The following is a 23,153-nucleotide window of genomic DNA, read 5'->3' on the forward strand; positions in this document are numbered from 1 at the left end:
ATCACCGCTTGCGGTTTTAATTATTATTATTATTAATCTGCCACCCCAAAGAGGGGCCTTTTTGAGGGCTTTATCATATTCAAAAACTCACCAAACTTGGCGGATGCATGAAGACTGTTTAAAAATTTTGTATTTTAAGGTCGTCACAAAATTCAAAAGAAAAATGCCTCAACGGCGCCACCTAGCAATTTTCAAAGGACCCTTTGCTATTCACTTACTTCATCGTAGAGACATGAGATTTGGTACAGTGGTAGAGCTCAGCAAGACGCTCAGAATCTACAATTAATGTCATAGTGCAAATATCACAGGAAGTCGGCCATTTTAGATTGAAGGTCTGATTTTGACCCCATTTTTGACGTTTACAGCATTGGTATTTGATCGAACTCCTCCTAGAGATTTTGAGCGAGCGGCTTGAAACTCAGTCAGTCTGATCATAAGGCATGGCCAATTAAAAGTTATCAAAACGGTGAGTTTTTGAGCATGCTGAAGGGGCATTAGCAGGGGTCAAAGTTCACCTACTCGCCACAAAAAATAAAACTGTTATATCTCCTACACAGAAACACACAGAGGCACCAAACTTTCTGTGATTGATCATCATCGGGTCTTCTTTAATATCCAATGGTCAAATGATGACATCACTTAGGCCACGCCCCCTGACAACAGGAAATGTCATGTTTTGCTGTAAGCGGTCGCTATGTTACCCCTCTGAACTAATCAACATGAAACTGTGTCCACAGACAGAACACATGTTGATGTGTTGTGGATTTCAGGCCAAACTGGATTCGATGGAGCAGGGGGGCGTGGCGGCGTGGCATATTCACCTCAAACGCTGCTGTCATACGTTTGGCTCTGAATTCCACAGTTTTGGGCCGAGCTGCTTAAAACTCATTTGGATGCATCCTTATCCACCCCCCAACAGGAATCCATAACAAACTTTAGTGAGCAGGACTTAGTTTCTCTATAGCGCCACCAAGCAATTTTCAAAGGACCCTTTGCTATTCACTTAGTTCATCGTAGAGTAATGAAATTTTGTACAGTTGTAGATCTCAGCAAGACGCTCAGAATTTACAATTAATGTTATAGTGCAAGTATCACAGGAAGTAAGCCATTTTAGATTGAAATCTAAATTTTGACACCATGTTGACATGTAAAGCATTTGGATTTGATCAAACTTGTCCAGCAGGGGGCAGCAAGAGACCACAAATAAACCCCAAAGGAATTTCTCTTGGTAAGTAAGTGATCTTAACTGTGGTTTTCTTTATATAGTTAAGTTGCACAGATATACAAATCCTGCTTGAAAACTGACAAACTTACTCTTGTTCAATACATTTCAGTTTTTATTTATATAGCGCCAAATCATGAAACATGTCATCAGGGGTGGACTGGGACAAAACAATCGGCCCTGGCATTTTGGATTAGACTGGCCCACCACATTTGTTTTGTGTACTGAATGTGTATATCAACTGTGCAATACCAACTGTGCAATACCTTGAGGCCAGGTTAATGGAAATTAGTGAGAGTGGACACTTAAAATACTTCCAAAATCTTAATTTATTAACACTGTAAAATGTAAACTCCACCACAGCACAGCAACAATTCTTAGATCAGAAAGGGGAGAGAGAAAGAGAGGTTTCACGGTCAATCACACATATTATCACGTTACATCATTATAAGAAGTTATTGTAAGTTGCTCATCAGATCTATTCAGTCTTCCAGATACTGTAGGGTAACATTGGACTAATGTGCACTCACTGTGTAAAAAAGGATGCCAATGACAAAATGAACCAGAGAATGCCTCACTTGTCATCATGGAAAGAAAGAAAATATATAATAACATAATATACATTTTGATTTACTCAGTCATTTGTAATAAGTATTTTATTTATCTAATTTCCTAATTTTTGATCCTATTTTCTTTAAAATCGCAGACTTTTCGCTATTTTTCATGTAAATCCTTGGTGGCGCTTCATAGCGAAGCCGGTGAGGCCGCAGCGAGCTTGGCCTCCCCTGGGATTGTGCAATCCCATGTTAACTGCGCTGACTTCCATTCTGTGAATGCATCTTCCTGTCTCTAGATCATAAATTCAATTGTTCAAACAGTTATGAACAGATTTTCCACAATTTAATGTATGTGGATTACGAATTGTGTTTTGGTCATCAAACTGTGTGCAGATAACATGTTTTCGTGGTGCTGGCCGATCATAAACAGCAAAGAACTGGTTGTAGGTGAGGTCGGCAGTTCCTTGGCCGCTAGGCAGGGGGCGCTCAAGGGGCACCGCTCGTGATCCCCAAATAGTAGAGTCAAAACAAGTTATTGATGTTTTATTAGCGAGTTTTGCTAAACAAGTAAAGCACTAAAAAGACTCTAAACATACAGCCGGAACAGGACTGATGAAGGAAGGCTTTCCTCCCTGGCAGTGAGCTCCATTGAGACTGAGAGACTTTTAAAACTGAAGAAGATAAAGAGAACTTTTACCGGAAAATGATGATATTTTTGTTCAGAAAGAGCGCCGCATGGACTTTATTTATAAGTAGAGGTAAGACAGCGATAATTATTCATTTTTTGTTTTTGTAATTAAATGTGTGTAATGTGGGTTATAGTTTTAGAATGTGTTACAAATGCAGAAATCCATCATAACTCATAAACTGTTACCAATCAAATGACAAATAATTTATTTTTATTTTTTCATCAAAGAACCAATATTTTTCCATGTATCTTGGTGAATTTATTTGGCTCAATCAGTCGCCTTCAGCACTTTGCAATGAGTCTACTCTGTAGAGTATATATATTTGTAAATCTGACTGTGATGACGTCAGTGCCTCACCAGCTATGAACCCTACCGTACGTCACTGACTACAACCACCACCACCACCATATTTTACATCAGACAACGGAGCAGATGAAGGGCCTGCTGTTGGGAACATGTCAGTCAGTTTGACACATTTCGCAGCGTCCGTTTGAAGAACTTGGTTTCTTTTTTTCGTGCAGTTTCTCTGCGCCTCCCTTGCGTTTCTTATCCATTACTACTGTGAACACCGCTGCACAAAGTTCCACATGGAGCGTGAAGGTGTTTTTCTACTTTATGATTGGCCTAGCCCTTTAGACTGTCAGGGATGATAACCAATGGGCTGCAGTAGCCTGTGGTAAGGGCCGGATGATCGGAACAGACTCTTGCTCTGCTGATTTTATTTTTCTTCATGCATGATGCAAATATAACAAGACAGATATATAAAATAATAATAATACATATTATTAATATATATGTCGGGTCTGCCGGCCCAAACAGCACGTCGGCCCACCGGGGAAATGCCCGGTACGCCCGATTACCAGTCCATGCCTGCATGTCATCTAAAGGCAGTTTACAATGTCAAAATCAATCAGATTATACGTATTAAGTCAGATTATCCAGATTGGTAAATGAAATTCCTATATATGGGAACCAGTTGATTGCATCAAAGTCGTAACAAGCAGCATTCACTCCTGAAGAAGCGTAGAGCCACAGGGAGAGTCGTTTGCATTGTACATGGCTTTGCAGCAATCCCTCATACCGAGCAAGCATAAAGTGACAGCAGAAGGAAAAACTCCCCATTAACAGGAAGGAAAAACCTCCAGCAGAACCGGGCTCAGTATGAACGGTAATCTGCTTTGACCGACTGGGGGTTACAAAAGAGAGAGAAGAGACACAACAAGACAGACAAAAAAGCACAGAAGCACACATTGATCCAGTAATCTGTTTTACATTAGATGGTAATAACAGGTGATCTGTCTTCCCTGGATGATGTCACAGCTAACAGAACGCCAGACCAGGTGTACCTACTATGAAGAAAAAATAGAAAAAACAAAAAGTTAAAAGCTGAAATGACAACAGTCATGCAAAATTGAAGAACAATAGACCCTGATGTCCTCCAGCAGCCTAAGCCTATAGCAGCATAACTATAGAGGTAGCTCAGGGTAACATGAACCACTCTAACTATAAGCTTTGTCAAAAAGGAAAGTCCCAAGAGCCAGCTTCTAGTGGAGGAGTTCAAGTATCTTGGGGTCTTGTTCACGAATGAGGGGAAGATGGAGCGGGAGATCGACAGGCGGATTGGTGCGACGTCTGCTGTGAACCGGGCAATGTACCGGTCCGTTGTGGTGAAGAGAGAGCTGAGCCAAAAGGCCAAGCTCTCGATTTACCAGTAGATCTACGTTCCTACGCTCATCTATGGTCACGAGCTTTGGGTCGTGACCGAAAGAACGAGATCCTGGATACAAGCGGCCAAAATGAGTTTTCTCCATAGTGTGTCTGGGCTCTCCCTTAGAGATAGGGTGAGGAGCTCAGTCATCCGGGGAGGACTTAGAGTAGAGCCGCTGCTCCTTCACATTGAGAGGAGCCAGTTGAGGTGGCTCGGGCATCTGATCAGGATGCCTCCTGGACGCCTCCCTGGTGAGGTGTTCTGGGCATGTCCCCCTGGGAGGAGGCCCAGGGGAAGACCCAGGACACGCTGGAGAGACTCTGCTGGCCTGGGAACGCTTTGGGATTCCCCCGGAGGAAGTGGCCCAAGTGGCTGGAGAGAGGAAGGTCTGGGCCTCCCTCTTGAAGCTGCTACCCCCGCGACCTGACCCCGGATAAGCGGAAGACGATGGATGGATGGAAAAAGGAAAGTTTTAGGATTAGTCTTAAAAGTAGACAGGGTGTCTGCGTCACGGACCAAAACTGGGAGTTGGTTCCACTGGAGAGGAGCATGATAGCTAAAGGATCTGCCTACCATTCTGGTTTTATAGACTTTAGGAACCACCAGCAGACCTGCTTTCTGAGAGTGAAGTGGTCTGTTAGAAATTACTAAAGTTTTTACACAACGTACACATGTGGAATATTGCTAACGTGTTACTTTAGCAATATTCCAATAATGTTACTTTTACATTATTACTTTTGGGTGTGTATCCACCAATTTAACTGTCAAACTTTCATAAAAGCTGTCTTAATGCAAGAAACGAAACCCTTAAACACATGAAATAATTAACTTTAAATAACTAAAAAGGTTTTGTTAACTTTTGACATGAAGCTGGATTAACAGCTAGTAAGATACCTTTGATTAAATTTGTATACTAGTGTTTAAACCAGGGGTGTCAAACGTACGGCCTGCGGGCCAGATCTGGCCCGCTGAACGATTTAGTCCGGCCCGGTGGCCAAATGCATTTTCATTATTCAACGGCTGTGTCTCCTCGGTGCATCAACTGATCTGCACCAGATTTTTTGTGAGTCGTGGATGAGCGCTGCCCAACGCGTACGTGTGTGTTGCATGGTAGATGGGTGAGAAAAAATGCTTGACAGCTTCTGCGGTGGCTGGCGGCAGGAGGTGCGCGTACCCTAGCGGTGGGCCATAGGCCAGAGCGGCGCTTGGCTGCGAGGGCCGATCATCACCGCTTGCGGTTTTAATTATTATTATTCTGCCCCCCTAAAGAGGGGCCTTTTTGGGGGCCTTACCTTTTTCAAAAACTCACCAAACTTTGCAGATGCATGGTGACTGTTTAAAAATTTTGTATTTTAAGGTCATCACAAAAATCAAAAGAAAAATGCCTCAACGGCGCCACCTAGAAATTTTCAAAGGACCCTTTGCTATTCACTTACTTCATCGTAGAGACATGAGATTTGGAACAGTGGTAGAGCTCACCAAGACGCTCAGAATTTACAATTAATGTTATAGTGCAAATATCACAGGAAGTCGGCCATTTTAGATTGAAGGTCTGATTTTGACCTGATTTTTGACGTTTACAGCATTGGTATTTGATCGAACTCCTCCTAGGGATTTTGAGCGAGCGGCTTGAAACTCGGTCAGTCTGATCATAAGGCATGGCCAATTAAAAGTTATCAAAACGGTGAGTTTTTGAGCATGCTGAAGGGGCGTTGGCAGGGGTCAAAGTTCACCAACTCGCCATGAAACACAAAACTGTTATATTTCATACACAAAAACTCACAGAGCCACCAAACTTTCAGTAGTTGATCACCACTCGGTCTTCTTTAATATCCAATGGTCAAATGATGACATTGCTTAGGCCACGCCCCCTGACAACAGGAAGTGTCATGTTTTGTTGTAAGCGGTCGCTATGTTACCCCTCTGAGCTAATCAACATGAAACTGTGTCAAGAGACAGAAGACATATTGGTGTGTTGTGGATTCCAGCCCCAAGTGGATTCCATGGAGCAGGGCGGCGTGGTGGCGTGTGGAAGTCACATCAAACCATATATTTTTAATCTTTTGACAGCATTATTTGCTCAAACCTGTCCACCAGGTGGCAGCAAGAGACCACAAATAAACCACAAACCAAGTTGTCTTGTTCAGTAAGGCAAGGCAAGGCAAATTTATTTATATAGCACAATTCAGTACAAAGACAATGCAAAGTGCTTTACATGATTAAAATATAGCAAAATAAAACAGAATAAAAGCAAGTAGGAATAAAATGTAGATAGAAAAAAGAACAAAAAAGTGGTGATTCAGTTAACTAGAACAGTTGAAGGCAATCCTAAACAAATGTGTTTTAAATCTTGATTTAAAGGAACTCAGGCTTTCCGCAACTTTACAATTTTCTGGAAGTTTGTTCCAGATCAGTGGAGCATAGGAACTAAATGCTGCTTCTCCTTGTTTAGTTCTGGTTCTAGGTATGCAGAGTAGGCTAGAGCCAGAAGACCTTAATGGTCTGGATGGTTAATACACTGATAACAAGTCTGATGTATTTAGGTGCTAAGCCATTCAGGGATTTATAGACGAACAGAAGTTTTTAAAGTCTATTCTCTGATATACAGGGAGCCATGGAAGGACTTTAGAACTGGGGTGATGTGCTGTACTTTCTTAGTCTTAGTGAGGACGCGGGCAGGAGCGTTCTGGATCAGCTGCAGCTGTCTGATCCACTTTTTAGGCAGGCCTGTGAAAACACCGTTGCACCGTTGCAAATATAAACGCATGGATTAGTTTTTCCAGATCCTGCTGAGACATTAGTCCTTTAATCCTGGAAATGTTTTTCAGGTGATAGAAAGCTGACCTTGTAACTTTCTTTAGATGCTTTTGGAGGTTCAGGTCTGAGACCATTACTACTCCAAGATTTCGGGCCTGATCAGTGGTTCCTAGCTGAAGCGACTGAAGCTGTGTGTTAACTTTTGATCTCTCCTCTATTGGTCCAAATATTATTACTTCTGTTTCGTTTTTATTCAACTGAAGAAACTTTTGGCACATCCACGTATTGATTTCTTCTAGGCATTTACTCAGTGCTTGAACTGGTTCATAGTCACCTGGTGACATGGTGATGTAGAGCTGTGTGTCGTCTGCATAGTTATGGTAGCTGATGTTGTTGTTTCTTATGATCTGAGCTAGAGGAGCATGTAGATATTGAATAGGAGGGGACCCAAGATGGACCCTTGGGGAACCCCACATGTGATTTTTGTAATCTTCGATGTAAAGTTACCTACTGATACAAAAAAGTCCCTGTCCTTTAAGTAGGATTTAAACCAGTGGAGAGCTGTACCACAGAGGCCGACCCAGTTCTCCAGGCGCTCTAACAGAATGGAGTGATCAACAGTATCAAATGCTGCACTGAGGTCCAACAGAACCAGCACTGTGGTTCTTCCACAGTCTGTATTTCTATGGATGTCATCAAACACCTTGATAAGGGCGGTCTCTGTACTGTGGTGAGCACGGCAGCCAGACTGGAAAACGTCAAAGCGGCTGGTCGTTGTTAAGAAGGTGTTTAATTGTTGAAACACAGCTTTTTCAATAATCTTACTGATAAAGGGGAGGTTTGAGATGGGTCTGTAGTTCTGGAGTAGTAGTTTGTCTAAATTGTTCTTTTTTAACAGTGGTTTGATAATTGCTGTTTTTAGGGACTGGGGGGGAAAACACCTGACAGAAGGGATGTGTTTATTATCTGAGTCAAATCAGACGCTATGACAGGCAAAACTTTCTTAAGGAAAACTGTGGGTAGAGCATCAAAACAGCATGAGGAGGAACTTAGCTGCTGAATGATCTCCTCTAAGCTTTTGGAGTTTATTTGGCTGAATTGGGACATTTTGTCAGGATAAGTTCCAGCTGAATACGGCTTTGGTTCTAGAGTTGGTGTGGATGTACAAACTGATCTTCTAATTATCAGTTTATTTATTTTTTAGACTAGTTCCATATGAGAGGTTGCAAGAAAACTTGTAACTTTACTGAATTTGCAGCTTAAGAAGATTGGGTTTGACAGACAACACCAACTGTCCCCTCAATCCAGTGCACACAATACCACAACAGACCTCATCACGCTTTACAGTACATCAAGAAAACTAAATCAACTAAAACAAGTTCACGAGTGCACATGAAATTAAGTTAATCCATATTTGTGTGTCAGGGTGTCTAAGCACTCTCCAGAATTTGACATCTCAGCAGGACCTGTAATAATTATAGAAAGTAACGTTATAGTTGTTCTGCCTTTTGTTAAGACAGCAAGGAATTCATGTCGTGAATACATTACATAAATAAGATATAAATTAATTATTAGTCAGAGGAAATCCATGGTAAAAACAGTTAGAAACGTTTTGGGTTCATATTTAATCAGAGTGAGACATCACAACTTTGTTAGATCTCTATGTGAATTACGTGAGATAGTGAGTGCTCTCACCTTAAATAAAAGATCTTTGACGTATTTTGCTCTGGGAAAAGCTGCTTTTCAGCGATGAAGCTAGGGAAACTGCTAATGTTGAAGTTGAATTTGTTCTACACGCTTCTGCCTTGGAAAATATTCGTCTTTTTACAAAAAGAATGTTTAAAGCCAGATTTGTGGATAAAGGTTATTCAGACAACGCAAGAAAAGGAAGCTTTGTGTGGGGAACTTTTGTCCTAGCTGTCTAGCTGCATATGGCCCCAGGACAGCACAATAGTTTTCTTGAAGTATAATTTTGGAGAAGTAGAAACAAGTATTAATTTCAAAAGGTAGGTAAAAGAGGGAAAAAGTTTTTACAAAATCTTAAAATGTTGGATAGTTGTTATTTCCATCTTGCTGTGAAAATTGGTGAAATATTATCATTTTTAATGCTTAGATATAAAATTGCAAGGCAATTACTAAAATTGCCGTTTCTTGAAAATGTTTTTTGGCATGCCATACTTTATATTTATAGGTAGCCTAGATGTGCATAATAAAAGAGTGGAACTAAAAGCTGGTCTAAAATTTTTATGGAGCTTTAACTTGCTAAGAGTAATAACGTTAGATGATTATATCTTTAAAATGAGATAACTGTCTCATAAAATGTGATAGTTTACTTTATTATTCAATTAAATGTTATTTATATAGCGCCAATTCATGAAATATATCATCTCAAGGCACTTTACAAAGTCAAAATCAATCAGATTATACAGATTGGGTCAGATTATACACATTGGTCAAAAAAATTCCTATATAAGGGAACCAGTTCATTGCATCAAAGTCTTGACAAGTAGCATTCTCTCTTGAAGAAGCGTAGAGCTACAGGGAGAGTCGTCTGCATTGTACATGGCTTTGCAGCAATCCTACCTACTGAGCAAGCATGAAGCAACAGCGGGAAAAAAACTCCCCATTAACGGGAAGGAAAACCTCCAGCAGAACCGGGCTCAGTATGAACGGTCATCTGCCTCGACCGACTGGGGTTACAGAAGACAGAGCAGAGACACAATTAGAGAGACAAAAAAGCACAGAAGCACACATTGATCCAGTAATCTGTTCTACATTAGATGGTAGTAGCGGGTGATGTGTCTTCCCTGGATGATGCCACAGCTAACAGAACGCCAGACCAGGTGTACCTACTATGAAGAAAAAAGGAAAATCAAAAAGTTAAAAGCTGAAATGACAACAGTCATTCAAAATTGAAGAACAATAGACCCTGATGTCCTCCAGCAGCCTAAGCCTATAGCAGCATAACTGTATAGGTAGCTCAAGGTAACATGAACAACTCTAACTATAAGCTTTGTCAAAAAGGAAAGTCCAAAGAGCCAGCTTCTAGTGGAGGAGTTCAAGTATTTTGGGGTCTTGTTCACAAATGAGGGGAAGATGGAGCGGGAGATCGACAGGTGGATTGGTGCGGCGTCTGCTGTGAAGCGGGCGCTGTACCAATCCGTTGTGGTGAAGAGAGTGCTGAGCCAAAAGGCGAAGCTCTCGATTTACCGGTCGATCTACGTTCCTACTCTCATCTATGGTCACGAGCTTTGGGTCGTGACCGAAAGAACGAGATCCCGAATACAAGCGGCCGAAATGAGTTTTCTCCATAGTGTGTGTGAGCTCTCCCTTAGAGATAGGGTGAGGAGCTCAGTCATCCGGGGAGGACTCAGAGTAGAGCCGCTGCTTCTTCACATCGAGAGGAGCCAGTTGAGGTGGCTTGTGCATCTGATTAGGATGCCTCCTGGACGCCTCCCTGGTGAGGTGTTCTGGGCACGTCCCACCGGGAGGAGGCCCAGGGGGAGACCCAGGACACGCTGGAGGGACTATGTCTCTCTGCTGGGAACACCTTGGGATTCCTCCTGAGGAGCTGGCCCAAGTGGCTGGGGAGAGGGACGTCTGGGCCTCCTTTATAAAGCTGCTACCCCCGCGATATTGCTAAAGTGTTCGTTTAGCAATAGTCCAATTGCTAAAGTGTTACTTTTACATTACTTTTGGGTGTGTATCCACCAATTTAGATGGTAAACTTTCATAAAAGCTGTCTTAATGCAAGAAACAAAACCCTTAAACACATGAAATAGCAAGTAACTTCAAAAAACTAAAATGGTTTTGTTAACTTTTCACATTAAGCTGGATTGACAGCTAGTAAGATACCTTTGATTAAATTGGTATACTAATGTTTAAACCAGGGGTGTCAAAGCTACGGCCCGCGGAATTCGGCCCGCCGAACGATTTAGTCCGGTCCGGTGGCCAAATGCATTATCATTATTTAACGGCTGTATCTCCTCGCTGCATTGAGCGATCTGCACCAGATTTTTTGTGAGTCGTGGGGGAGCGTTGCCGAACACGTTCGTGTGAATCGCCCAGTGGATGGGCGGGCAAAATGCGTGACAGCATCTGCGGTGGCGGGCGGCCGGCGGTGCGCAAATCCCAGCGTTGGCCAATAGGCCAGAGCGGCGCTTTGCTGCGAGGGCCGATCATCACCGCTTGCGGTTTTAATTCTGTTTTATTTTGCTATATTTTAATCATGTAAAGCACTTTGCATTGTCTTTGTACTGAATTGTGCTATATAAATAAATTTGCCTTGCCTTACTGAACAAGACAACTTGGTTTGTGGTTTATTTGTGGTCTCTTGCTGCCACCTGGTGGACAGGTTTGAGCAAATAATGCTGTCAAAAGATTAAAAATATATGGTTTGATGTGACTTCCCCACGCCACCACGCCGCCCTGCTCCATGGAATCCACGTGGGGCTGGAATCCACAACACACCAATATGTCTGGAATCCACAACACACCAATATGTCTTCTGTCTCTTGACACAGTTTCATGTTGATTAGCTCAGAAGGGTAACATAGCGACCGCTTACAACAAAACATGACACTTCCTGTTGTCAGGGGGCGTGGCCTAAGCAATGTCATCATTTGACCATTGGATATTAAAGAAGACCTAGTGGTGATCAACTACTGAAAGTTTGGTGGCTCTGTGAGTTTTTGTGTATGAAATATAACAGTTTTGTGTTTCATGTCGAGTTGGTGAACTTTGACCCCTGCCAACGCCCCTTCAGCATGCTCAAAAACTCACCATTTTGATAACTTTTAATTGGCCATGCCTTATGATCAGACTGACCGAGTTTCAAGCCGCTCGCTCAAAATCCCTAGGAGGAGTTCGATCAAATACCAATGCTGTAAACGTCAAAAATCAGGTCAAAATCAGACCTTCAATCTAAAATGGCCGACTTCCTGTGATATTTGCACTATGTGGTGAGCTCTACCACTGTACCAAATCTCATGTCTCTACGATGAAGTAAGTGAATAGCAAAGGGTCCTTTGAAAATTTCTAGGTGGCGCCGTTGAGGCATTTTTCTTTTGATTTTTGTGATGACCTTAAAATACAAAATTTTTAAACAGTCACCATGCATCTGCAAAGTTTGGTGAGTTTTTGAAAAAGGTAAGGCCCCCAAAAAGGCCCCTCTTTAGGGGGGCAGAATAATAATAATAATTAAAACCGCAAGCGGTGATGAGCGGCCCTCGCAGCAAAGCGCCGCTCCGGCCTTGGCCACCGCTGGGATTTGCGCACCGCCGGCCGCCCGCCACCGCAGATGCTGTCACGCATTTTGCCCGCCCGTCCACTGGGCGATTTACACGAACGTGTTCGGCAGCGCTCCCCCACGACTCACAAAAAATCTGGTGCAGATTCACCACAACGGACCGGTATAGCCCCCGCTTCACAGCAGACGCCGCACCAATCCGCCTGTCGATCTCCCGCTCCATCTTCCCCTCATTCGTGAACAAGACCCCAAGATACTTGAACTTCTCCACTAGAAGCTGGCCCTTGGGACTTTCCTTTTTTAAAAAGCTTATAGTTAGAGTGGCTCATGTTACCCTGAGCTACCTCTATAGTTATGCTGCTATAGGTTTAGGCTACTGCAGGACATCAGGGTCTATTGTTCTTCAATTTTGAATGACTGTTGTAATTTCAGCTTTTAACTTTTTGATTTTTCTTTTTTCTTCATAGTAGGCACACCTGGTCTGGCGTTCTGTTAGCTGTGGCTTCATCCAGGGAAGACAGATCACCCGCTACTACCATCTAATGTAGAACTTCTGTGCTTTTTTGTCTGTCTTGTTGTGTCTCTGCTCTGTCTTCTGTAACCCCCAGTCTGTCGAGGCAGATGACCGTTCATACTGAGCCCGGTTCTGCTGGAGGTTTTTCCTTCCCGTTAATGGGGAGTTTTTTTCCCCGCTGTTGCTTCATGCTTGCTCAGTAGGTAGGATTGCTGCAAAGCCATGGACAATGCAGACGACTCTCCCTGTGGCTCTACGCTTCTTCAAGAGAGAATGCTACTTGTCAAGACTTTGATGCAATGAACTGGTTCCCTTATATAGGAATTTTTTGACCAATGTGTATAATCTGACCCAATCTGTATAATCTGATTGATTTTGACGTTGTAAAGTGCCTTGAGATGACATATTTCATGAATTGTCACTATATAAATAACATTGAATTGCATCATCTCTTCAGACCAAATAAACTATCACATTTTTTGAGACAGTTATCTCATTTTAAAGATATAATCATCTAACAGTATTACTCTTAGCAAGTTAAAGCTCCATAATAATTTTAGACCAGGTTTTAGTTCCACTCTTTTATTATGCACATCTAGGCTACCTATAAATATAAAGTATGGCATGCCAAAAAACATTTTCAACAAAAGGCAATTTTAGTAATGGCCTTGCGATTTTATATCTAAGCATTAAAAATTATAATATTTCACCAATTTTCACAGCAAGATGGAAATAACGACTATCCAACATTTTAAGATTTTGTAAAAACTTTTTTCCTTTTTTACCTACCTTTTGAAATTAATACTTGTTTCTACTTCTCCAAAATTAAACTTCAAGAAAACTATTGTGCTGTCCTGGGGCCATATGCAGCTAGACAGCTAGGACAAAAGTTCCCCACAAAAGCTTCCTTTTCTTGCATTCACTGAATAACCTTTGTTCCCAAATCTGGCTTTAAACATTCTTTTTGTAAAAAGACGAATATTTTCCCAAGGCAGAAGCGTGTAGAACAAATTCAACTTCAACATTAGCAGTTTCCCTAGCTTCATCGCTGAAAAGCAGCTTTTAACCGGAGCAAAATACGTCAAAGATCTTTTTTTAAGGTGAGAGCACTCACTATCTCACGTAATTCACATAGAGATCTAACAAAGTTGTGATGTCTCACTCTGAATAAATATGAACCCAAAACTTTTCTAACTGTTTTTGCCTTGGATTTCCTCTGACTAAGAATTATTATCTTATTTATGTAATGTATTCACGACATGAATTCCTTGCTGTCTTAACAAAAGGCAGAACAACTATAATGTTACTTTCTATAATTATTACAGGCTCTGCTGAGATGTCAAATTCTGGAGAATGCTTAGACACCCTGACACACAAATATGGATTAACTTCATTTCATGTGCACTCGTGAACTTGTTTTAGTTGATTTAGTTTTCTTGATGTACTGTAGAGCGTGATGAGGTCTGTTGTGGTATTGTGTGCACTGGATTGAGGGGACAGTTGGTGTTGTTTGTCAAACCCAATCTTCTTAAGCTGCAAATTCAGTAAAGTTACCAGATATATATATATATATATATATATATATATATATATATATATATATATATATATATATATATATATATATATATATATATATATATATATATATAAATAAAACGGTTGCAGTTACAGCTCAAACGTCGTAACAACACTTCTAAATCTGAGTCTGACGCACAATTTCAAATACAAACACGAAGCAGTTTGATTTTTGTCCGATGACGAGCGAGCGAGCGAGAGAGAGACAACTGGTAAAGCAGCACATAGTAACAATAAAGATGAGCGCCATAAAGATGTTATTAATCAGGGAAATCTTTCTGATTGTTTCACAGCGGTTACCTGCAGCGGGTAAACACGCCCACGACAACACACTTAGGCTCCCCGCAGCCCGTTTCTATCGGAATATGCGCCAAAACTGCCTCTTTAAAATGAACTGCACGGTTCAGTCTGCGCCTGTCTGAATTGCAATGTGAAGTTTTACACATCTATGCGTGAGCATAATCAAAAATTCCCCCCAGGAGCAGCGTTTTTTTTTTTCCTCAGGACCCGCGGTAACGACAGCGGTGTTCTTACGATGGAGTATTAGGGCCACACATGAAGAGAAAAAATAATTTTGCCATGACGAGATTAAACTGGTGCAGATCAGTTGATGCAGCGATGCATTTGGCCACCGGAGGCAGTGGCGACCCACCAGCTTAAAATCTATGTATTGACATCTTAAAAATGGTCTTATAGCTTAAAAGATCATCCTGTTTTGGTTGGTTTTGTAGCCGAATAGAAGAGATGTTCTCAAAGCATTAAATAAGCCTTTTGACTTTTAAAAATGTTGTCCTTTTAAGGTAATTTTAAGTTACTTTTTATTAAATTTATCAATATCCTATGGAAGTCTGGACATATGGCAGCGGCGTTTCAGGTGACTTTGCCACGCCACTACGCCGCCCTGCTCCATCGAATCCAGTTGATTTTGTAGCCGAATAGAAGAGATGTTCTCAAAGCATCAAATAAGCCTTTTGACTTTTAAAAATGTTGTCCTTTTAAGGTAATTTTAAGTTACTTTTTATTAAATTTGTCAATATCTTATGGAAGTCTGGACATATGGCAGCAGCGTTTCAGGTGACTTCGCCACGCCACCACGCCGCACTGCTACATGAAATCCAGTTGGGCCTGGAATCCACAACACAGCAACATGTCTTCTGTCTGTGGACACAGTTTCATGTTGATTAGCTCAGAGGGGTAACATAGCGACTGTTAACAATAAAACATGACACTTCCTGTTGTCAGGGGGCGTGGCCTAAGTGATGTCATCATTTGACCATTGGATATTAAAGAAGACACGATGATGATCAATCACAGAAAGTTTGGTGCCTCTGTGTGTTTCTGTGTAGGAGATATAACAGTTTTATTTTTTGTGGCGAGTAGGTGAACTTTGACCCCTGCGAATGCCCCTTCAACAAGCTCAAAAACTCACCGTTTTGATAACTTTTAATTGGCCATGCCTTATGATCAGACTGACCGAGTTTCAAGCCGCTCGCTCAAAATCTCTAGGAGGAGTTCGATCAAATACCACTGCTGTACACGTCAAAAATGGGGTCAAAATCAGACTTTCAATCTAAAATGGCCGACTTCCTGTGATATTTGCACTATGACATTAATTGTAAATTCTGAGCGTCTTGGTGAGCTCTACCACTGTTCCAAATCTCATGTCTCTACGATGAAGTAAGTGAATAGCAAAGGGTCCTTTGAAAATTGCTAGGTGGCGCCGTTGAGGCATTTTTCTTTTGATTTTTGGGACGACCTTAAAATACAAAATTTTTAAAAAGTCACCATGCACCTGCAAAGTTTGGTGAGTTTTTGAGTATGATAAAGCCCCCAAAAAGGCCCCTCTTTAGGGGGGCAGAATAAAAATAATAAGAATTAAAACCGCAAGCGGTGATGATCGGCCCTCGCAGCCAAGCGCCGCTCTGGCCTATGGGCCACCGCTAGGGTACGCGCACCTCCCGCCGCCAGCCACCGCAGAAGCTGTCATGCATTTTCCTCACCCATCTACCATGCAAAACACACGTATGCGTTGGGCAGCGCTCCCCCACGACTCACAAAAAATATGGTGCAGATCGGTCGATGCACCGAGGAGACACAGCCGTTGAATAATGAAAATGCATTTGGCCACCGGGCCGGACTAAATCGTTTGGTGGGCCAGATCCGGCCCGCAGGCCGTACATTTGACACCCCTGGTTTAAACACTAGTATACAAATTTAATCAAAGGTATCTTACTAGCTGTTAATCCAGCTTCATGTGAAAAGTTAACAAAACCTTTTTAGTTATTTAAAGTTAATTATTTCATGTGTTTAAGGGTTTCATTTCTTGCATCAAGACAGCTTTTATGAAAGTTTGACAGTTAAATTGGTGGATACACACCCAAAAGTAATAATGTAAAAGTAACACTTTAGCAATTGGAATATTGCTAAAGTAACACGTTAGCAATATTCCACATGTGTATGTTGTGTACAAACTTTAGTAATTTCTAACAGACCACTTCACTCTCAGAAAGCAGGTCTGCTGGTGGTTCCTAAAGTCTGTAAAACCAGAATGGTAGGCAGATCCTTTAGCTATCATGCTCCTCTCCAGTGGAACCAACTCCCAGTTTTGGTCCGTGACGCAGACACCCTGTTTACTTTTAAGACTAATCCTAAAACTTTCCTTTTTCCATCCATCCATCGTCTTCCGCTTATCCGGGGTCAGGTCGCGGGTGTAGCAGCTTCAAGAGGGAGGCCCAGACCTTCCTCTCCCCAGCCACTTGGGCCACTTCCTCCGGGGGAATCCCAAAGCGTTCCCAGGCCAGCAGAGTCCCTCCAGCGTGTCCTGGGTCTTCCCCTGGGCCTCCTCCCGGTGGGACGTGCCCAGAACACCTCACCAGGGATGCGTCCAGGAGGCATCCTAACCAGATGCCCGAGCCACCTCAACTGGCTCCTCTCAATGTGAAGGAGCAGCGGCTGTACTCTGAGTCCTCCCCGGATGACTGAGCTCCTCACCCTATCTCTAAGGGAGAGCCCAGACACACTATGGAGAAAACTCATTTTGGCCGCTTGTATCCGGGATCTCGTTCTTTCGGTCACGACCCAAAGCTCGTGACCATCGATGAGGGTACGAACATAGATCGACTGGTAAATCGAGAGCTTGGCCTTTTGGCTCAGCTCTCTCTTCACCACAACGGATCGGTACAGCGCCCGCTTCACAGCAGACGTCACACCAATCCGCCTGTCGATCTCCCGCTCCATCTTCTCCTCATTCGTGAACAAGACCCCAAGATACTTGAACTCCTCCACTAGAAGCTGGCTCTTGGGACTTTCCTTTTTGACAAAGCTTATAGTTAGAGTGGTTCATGTTACCTTGAGCTACCTCTATAGTTATGCTGCTATAGGCTTAGGCTGCTGGAGGACATCAGGGTCTATTGTTCTTCAATTTTGCATGACTGTTGTCATTTCAACTTTTAACTTTTTGTTTTTTCTATTTTTTCTTCATAGTAGGTACACCTGGTCTGGCGTTCTGTTAGCTGTGACATCATTCAGGGAAGACAGATCACCTGTTATTACCATCTAATGTAAAACAGATTACTGGATCAATGTGTGCTTCTGTGCTTTTTTGTCTGTCTTGTTGTGTCTCGTCTCTCCCTTTTGTAACCCCCAGTCGGTCAAGGCAGATTATGGTGGTGGTGGTGGTGGTTGTCATCAGTGACGTGCGGTAGGGTTCATAGCTGGTGAGGTACTGACGTCATCAGAGTCAGATTTACAAATATATACACTCTACAGAGTAGACTCGTTGAAAAGTGCTGAAGGAGACTGATTGAGCCAAATTAATTGACCAAGAGACATGGAAAAATATTGATTATTTGATGAAAAAATAAAAATAAATTATTTGTCATTTGACTGTAACAGTTTATGAGTTATGATGGATTTCTGCATTTGTAACACATTCTAAAACTATAACCCACATTACGCACATTTTATCACAAAAACAAAACATGAATAAGTATCGCTGTCTTACCTCTACTTATAATTTAAGTCCCTGCGGCGCTCTTTCTGAACAAAAATATCATCATTTTCCGGTAAAAGTTCTCTTTATCTTCTTCAGTTTTAAAAGTCTCTCAGTCTCAGTGGAGCTCACTGCCAGGGAGGAAAGCCTTCCCTTATCAGTCCTGTTCCAGCTCTATGTTTAGAGTCTTTTTAGTGCTTTACTTGTTTAGCAAAACTCGCTAATAATACATCCATAACTTGTTTTGACTCTACTATTTGGGGATCACGAGCGGTGCACCTTGAGCGCCCCCTGCCTAGCGGCCAAGGAACTGCCGACCTCACCTACAACCAGTTCTTTGCTGTTTATGATCAGCCAGCACCACGAAAACATGTTATCTGCACACAGTTTGATGACCAAAACACAATTCGTAATCCACATATATTAAATTGTGGAAAATCTGTTCATAACTGTTTGAACAATTGAATTTATGATCTAGAGACAGGAAGATGCATTCACAGAATGGAAGTCAGCGCAGTTAACATGGGATTGCACAATCCCAGGGGAGGCCAAGCTTGCTGCGGCCTCACCGGCTTCGCTATGAAGCGCCACCAAGGATTTACATGAAAAATAGCAAAAAGTCTGCGATTTTAAAGAAAATATGATCAAAAATTAGGAAATTAGATAAATAAAATACTTATTACAAATGACTGAGTAAATCAAAATTTATATTATGTTATTATATATTTTCTTTCTTTCCATGATAAGTGAGGCGTTTCTCTGGTTCATTTTGTCATTGGCATCCTTTTTTACACAGTGAGTGCACATTAGTCCAATGTTACCCTACAGTATCTGGAAGACCAAATAGATCTGATGAGCAACTTACAATAACTTCTTATAATGATGTAACGTGATAATATGTGTGATTGACCCTGACACCTCTCTTTCTCTCTCTCTGATCTAAGAATAGTTGCTGTGCTGTGATGGAGTTTACATTTTACCGTGTTAATAAATTAAGATTTTAGAAGTATTTTAAGTGTCCACTCTCACTAATTTCCATTAACCTGACCTCAAGGTATTGTACAGTTGGTATACACATTCAGTACACAACAAAATGTGGTGGGCCAGTCTAATCCAAAATGCCAGGGCCGATTTTTTTGTCCCAGTACACCCCTGATGACATGTTTCATGATTTGGCGCTATATAAATAAAAACTGAAATGTATTGAACAAGAGTAAGTTTGTCAGTTTTCAAGCAGGGTTTGTATATCTGTTCAACTTAAATATATAAGGAAACCAAAGAGTTAAGATCAGTTACTTACCAAGAGAAATTCCTTTGGGGTTTATTTGTGGTCTCTTGCTGCCCCCTGCTGGACAAGTTTGATCAAATATGATCAAACTTGATGATGATGGTATTTGATACCATGTCAACATGGTGTCAAAATTCAGATTTCAATCTAAAATGGCTTACTTCCTGTGATACTTGCACTATGACATTAATTGTAAATTCTGAGCGTCTTGCTGAGATCTACAACTGTACAAAATTTCATTACTCTACGATGAACTAAGTGAATAGCAAAGGGTCCTTTGAAAATTGCTTGGTGGCGCTATGGAGAAACTAAGTCCTGCTCACTAAAGTTTGTTATGGATTCCTGTTGGGGGGTGGATAAGGATGCATCCAAATGAGTTTTAAGCAGCTTGGCCCAAAACTGTGAAATTCAGAGCCAAACGTATGACAGCAGCGTTTGAGGTGAATATGCCACGCCGCCACGCCCCCCTGCTCCATCGAATCCAGTTGGGCCTGAAATCCACAACACATCAACATGTGTTCTGTCTGTGGACACAGTTTCATGTTGATTAGCTTAAAGGGGTAACATAGCGACCGCTTACAACAAAACATGACACTTCCTGTTGTCAGGGGGCGTGGCCTAAGCAAGGTCATCATTTGACCATTGGATATTGTAGAAGACCCGATGATGATCCATCACAGAAAGTTTGGTGCCTCTGTGTGTTTCTGTGTAGGAGATATAACAGTTTTATGTTTTGTGGCGAGTAGGTGAACTTTGACCCCTGCTAACGCCCCTTCAACATGCTCAAAAACTCACCGTTTTGATAACTTTTAATTGGCCATGCCTTATGATCAGACTGACTGAGTTTCAAGCCGCTCGCTCGAAATCCCTAGGAGGAGTTCGATCAAGTACCAATGCTGTAAACGTCAAAATTGAGGTCAAAATCAGACCTTCAATCTAAAATGGCCGACTTCCTGTGATATTTTCACTATGACATTAATTGTAAATTCTGAGCGTCTTGGTAAGCTCTACAACTGTACCAAATCTTGTGTCTCTACGATGAAGTAAGTGAATAGCAAAGGGTCCTTTGAAAATTGCTAGGTGGCGCCGTTGAGGCATTTTTCTTTTGATTTTTGTGACGACCTTAAAATACAAAATTTTTAAACAGTCTTCTTGCATCCGCCAAGTTTGGTGAGTTTTTGAGTATGATAAAGCCCCCAAAAAGGCCCCTCTTTGGGGTGGCAGATTAATAATAATAATAATAATAATAATTAAACAACACAGATACAATAGGCCTTCGCAGCGCTTAGCTGCTCGGGCCTAAAAACAACACAGAAACACTAGGCCTTCGCAGCGCTTCGCTGCTCGGGCCTAATTAACACTACAGATACAATAGGCCTTCGCAGCGCTTCGCTGCTCGGGCCTAATAATAAGAAACAACACAGATACAATAGGCCTTCGCAGCGCTTCGCTGCTCGGGCCTAATAAAAGGAGATTTAGACACAGCAGCTTTCCATGTTTTCTCCCAAATTGGATCTGAGAGCGAGCGAGCGGAGGTCCGTTCCCATAGCAACCGGAACGCAACTGCTTGTGCCATTCCTTAAAGCGACAGTGTAAATATATATATATATATATATATGTACATAGAGATCATATTAATTTACTAATAAACATATGACCAATGTGGTCACCTGTTTAATAATAATAATAATAATCAATATTATTATTATTATTTTATTATTATATAGTAATCCCATCGATATTATTCACGCTACATACTTCGATATGGTAGGTGGCGGTATGCACCCTGAAGACACGGTTGGAATTTACCATAGAAGTAGAAGAAGAAGAAGAAGAAATAGGATTAAATCATAGTTTAATTAGTCCTGTGATTGTTATTCCTGTTATTCCACCATGGATAATTGAGCTAACAGAAGTTGATTTAAGCTTACTGGAAAAAGGAAAACAATTAGAAAAGAAAGAGGTGGAAAATTATATTGGAAATGAGTATGCGGAATATATACAAATATATACAGATGCCTCTAAAATGTTAAATAATAATATAGGAATAGCTTTTATAATTCCGGAATTAGATATTATGAGAAATAAAAGAATAACAGACAAATTGACAGTATATACAGGTTAACTAATGGCTATTTTAATGGCTCTAGAATGGGTTGAGGAAACAAGAGAGAGAGCGGTTGTAATCTGTTCAGATTCAAGTAGTGCATTAGTAAGTATTGTAGAACAAAATTCAGAATCAAGGCAAGATATTATAGTTGATATTAATCAGTTAATGTTTAGTGTAGTGACTACTTGTCTATGGAAAAACTTAAAAGTAAACAAACAAAAATTAAATGTAAATCAAATAGTTACTTGATGAATAGTGGGTTTCCGGGTTTACGCAGTACAAAAAATTCTCAAAATACGTCAAAAAATGCAGTTCTGAGAGTTTATTCCAGGCCTCTTCAGGGAAAAAATAAACATGATACAAACTGAAAAACTACTTGCTGCCTTGGCTGCCCTGGTTTCAGCCTTTGTGCTCGCTTCACCTGCTACTCACTGACTAACCAGGCTGAGTGACTTGCTTCCTGAAAGGACTGGTAGACTGCCAGACTGCAGCACTGGCAGACTAGTAAAAAACCATAAGCCCACCCACTTTCCATCCTGAGCTACCTGGAGTCCATGTATTTATACACCAGACACACCCAAAACCCAAACAAAATCAATTAACTAATTAAACAATTTACTAAGAAATAATTGTATTCTAAACAACTGTATTCTAAATGCAACAAATAACCAAATAAATACAAATGAACTAAATAATCTGAGTTCTAAAACAAAAATAGAGAAATGGCTCCTACACTCCGGCCCCTAATTGTGCATTACATCACAATTACTTCTCTAACTAAAGGAGCTATTCTAACAACAATTTCAATACAAATATTTCAATGCAAATCTTCTGGGTTCTTCATTCTTCTTTATGATGAACCTGCAAAGAGATTGGATATAGACAGAGAGAAAGGAAGAGAGAGAAAGAAAGAATAAAATGTCCTTAGTCCGCAGATGCTTCCAAAAGCAAGCAGAGCTTCGTCACTGGTCTCTCCAACACACTGGTTTTGGTCCGAAGTTGCACTGAACGAACCAGTCCTCGTGCATCAGCATTGACAGCCAGGACTCTCCCCATCTGCCAACATCCTCTGGGTGCCGTCACATCTGCAATCAGGACAATATCGCCAGCAGTGATGTTTCTTCTCGGTCTCATCCATTTTTGTCTTTCCTGCATCAAAGGCAAATACTCAGAGATCCATCTTTTCCAAAACAGTTCAGCCATATACTGTACTTGTTTCCAACGTCGTCTGAGGTATAGATCTTGCTTTTGAAACAGTCCGGGTGGCATAACAGGTTTGTTCTTTAGTGTCAGGATGTGATTTGGTGTGAGGGCTTCTAAATCATTTGAATCGTCAGAGACCAGTGTGATGGGTCTATCATTCAAAATGGCTTCAGCCTCACAGAAAACAGTTTGCAAAGTTTCATCATCCACAACCTGCTGTTTTAGAACTGAGGTGAGTATACTTCTGACAGAACGAATCAAGCGCTCCCAGACACCACCTTGATGTGA

The sequence above is a fragment of the Fundulus heteroclitus genome, unplaced genomic scaffold (genome assembly GCF_011125445.2).
Source record: "Fundulus heteroclitus isolate FHET01 unplaced genomic scaffold, MU-UCD_Fhet_4.1 scaffold_633, whole genome shotgun sequence".
Lineage (NCBI taxonomy): Eukaryota > Metazoa > Chordata > Actinopteri > Cyprinodontiformes > Fundulidae > Fundulus > Fundulus heteroclitus.